Here is a 3,144-nt window from a genome sequence, read left to right as displayed (position 1 = left end):
AAGAACTCCAGGGCATAGGGCACAGAAGTCCAATTTCAGTGGGCACACATGTCAAAGTTCAAAAGGGATGGATTTTGCTATAATGTTTGTTGTCAATCAGATAGCATCTTGACAAATTAACTTCTTTTGAATCTGGGAACTTCATCTCTTAAAATTTTCTTTCCTATATGATTCTGGATTAAAATGTGTATGAGACTTGAAAGGCAGAAATGAATCAAATAAATTTTGGGGAAGTCCTTGCAGTGCAACGTGGCAGGCTTCCAGACCTTATCACCAGTTCTTACCTAGCTGTAGCAGAGGTTTGCTAATTTCCTCATGGTACCTTTCTTTTCCTGTTCCATTGCATTATAACGACTGTTTCTTGATTCTCTTGTGTCAGTCATCCAGATCAGTAATACCCCAGCTCTTTCCACATTTGTACAGACTGGTTTGTTTCATTTTCTTCTGTTTTTTTCTAAATTATTGTAAAACATACAATAATTTGACAATTTTTTCAAGTTTTTACAGGTACAATATAGTGATACAAATTACATTATTTATGTTGTATAACCCTCACCAATATTTGTTACCAAAAATACTTACTTCCATCTCTCCTACCCCTATTGTCTCTATTATGCCCAAACATGAGGCTTTCTGTTCCTGCAAAGATTTACAGACTTGGAAACTTGATACAGGTTCACTACAAGTCCGAACCGACTTGATGGCACTTAACGAGAACCAGCCATTGATATTTGCAGTGGTCGTATTTTCTTGAACAAGCCCAGACTTTATACATAGTGAGTGGCCTTTTTTCCCTGTTTTATATTCAATAACTATGGACTCTGTACTAGTCATACAAGTCTTGATATTAAGGTTCACATGAAAAATGGATAACAAAAAAATTGTGCCAGAATCCCTGACAACAGGTAAACAAACTAAGGGAAGATCAGGCATGCAAACCAGGCTAAAATCGTGGAGGTCACTCAGGCATCTAGAATTCACTGCACTGGAAACATAAATAATTCTAGGCCTCAACTCCTGGTAGAAATAAATGCAATTCCAAATATACTTTTCAGCTTTGTCAGAACAAGTTCATAACCTGTTGAGACTGAAGCTGAAGGTGAAACATTATCAACGATGCTGATTCAGCATGTTCTGACAACGGGAATTCTCAAACACCCTGAGTTATAATAAATCAGAACCGAAACTAGGACCAAGCGTATCACCCATAATAACAAAGCAGCTCATTTAACATAATCAGCTAATGCCTTAATGGATTCCTGTTGTGTCACGGTAGGTTAATGCACTGGACTGCAAAGTTGATTTGAACCAAAAGGTTGGAGGTTTGAGCGCACCAGTTCGTAACCACTACGCTACCAGAGCTCCAGTAGCTCCTCGGAAACGTTATGCAGGGTTGCTATGGGTCAGAACTGACTTAACAACACTTAATAACAACAACAACGCCTTAATGAAATTAGCAGTCACTAGGATAAGGAGCTCTGGTAGCGTAGTGGTTACGAATCGGGATGCGAACCTTAAGGTCAGCGGTTCGAAACTACCAGCCGCTCCGCGGGAGAAAGATGAGGCTTTCTACTCCCGTAAAGATTTACACCCTCGGAAACCCTGTACAGGGTCGCTATGGGTTGGAACCGACTCGACGGCACTTAACAACAACAACAAGGATAAGCACTGGAGGCCAGGTGTGGGCTAATGCGCTGGACTGCAAAGTCACTTTGAACTACAAGATCAGCAGTTCAAGCTTATTATCTGCTCCTTGGAAACCATATACAGGGTCGCTGTGGATCAGAACATACTCAACTGCACTTAACTAAAATAATTAAAGGATAAGCTCTGGAGACACAGCTAGCAGAGCCGCGGTCCGGACAGCAGCGCAAGCCCCAACCTCTCCGCCAGCCCTCTGCCTGCCAGCTCGAGGCAGTCCGAGCTCAGTCCAGGGCCCCAGCAGCAGTACCAAGAGCAGTCCCAGTAGCACCGCCATGGCGGACTGGACCTGTCAGGACGCGGCCATCATGGGCTGTAAGGACTCTCCCTCTGTCTGGGCCGCTGTCCCTGGGAAAACATTCGTTAATATCACGCCAGCTGTGGTAGGCGTTCTGGTTAGCAAAGATGGATTCAGCTTTTTCGTGAATGGGCTGACACTTGGCCAGATATGTTCTGTAATCCGGGACTCACTGCTGCTGGATGGGGAGTATACCATGGATCTTTGCACCAAGAGCACTGGCAGAGCTCCTACCTTCAACCTCACTGTCATCACGACTGCCAAGACGCTAGTCCTGCTGATGGGCAAAGAAGGTGTCCACGGTGGTTTGATCAACAAGAAATGTTATGAAATGGTCTCCCACCTGCGGCGTGCTCAGTACTGACCTCATCTGCCCCTTCCCCCTACCACTCCCCACTGCTTTTGCACCTCTCTCCTTCCCATACACACGCATACACCATTTTTATTTTCGAAGCCTTTATTGCTGCCAAAACCTTATCGGGTGGGGGCCAGGGCTGGAAGGACAGACACCTCCCCCTTCCCATACGCCTTCCTTGTGTGTGGTTGGAAAACTTTTTAGTTTTGGGGAGGGGGGGGTTCTGAATGAAAAAGTTTCTACAAAAAAAACCCCACAAAAACGGATAAGCACTGGAGTCCTGGTGTGATGCTGTAGGACAAGGACTAGACTACAAGGTCAGTTTGTACCGCAAGGCCTGAGGTTCAATAGCCACTCCTTGGAAATCCCATACAGGGTCACTATGAGTGGGAACTGACTTGATGGAAAGTAACAAAAAAAAACGGCTAACCAGAAGGTTGGCAGTTCAAACCCACCAGCTGCTCTTTGGAAACTCTATACAGGGTTATTGTGAGTTGGAACCAACTTGATGCCACTTAACAACAACAACAAAGAGGATATATTTCTCATTTTAAATCCATTTTCTCAAGTTTACCATCTCTATTCAATTTAAATTAGTTTTCCACTTAATAAAATTTGATATTGCTGTTGTTGTTAAGTGCCTTGAATTGGCTCCAACTCATATCAACCCTGTATAGAGTGTCCTTAAACCTTAGAGGTGGCAGAAAGCCTCATGCTTTTCTCCCTTGATGGTCTTAGGGTCTTCTGCTCCGGGACTATAAAAATAACTACCCCCCCCTTTATGCTACAA

The 3,144-nt window shown here is 43.9% G+C and overlaps 2 pseudogenes; one reads left to right on the top strand and one right to left on the bottom strand.

Moving 5' to 3' along the window:
* The window catches only part of LOC102833769, a 111,565-nt pseudogene extending 109,587 nt beyond the window's left edge, over positions 1-1,978 (bottom strand).
* Positions 1,977-2,363, top strand: LOC102834026 (annotated as a pseudogene).
* Positions 2,364-3,144: the final 781 nt, after the last annotated feature.

Source organism: Chrysochloris asiatica, unplaced genomic scaffold (genome assembly GCF_000296735.1).
Source record: "Chrysochloris asiatica unplaced genomic scaffold, ChrAsi1.0 scaffold00048, whole genome shotgun sequence".
NCBI classification, from domain to species: Eukaryota; Metazoa; Chordata; class Mammalia; order Afrosoricida; family Chrysochloridae; genus Chrysochloris; species Chrysochloris asiatica.
The sequence above is the reverse complement of the archived record's forward strand: the minus strand, read 5'-3'. Positions and strand labels throughout refer to the sequence as shown.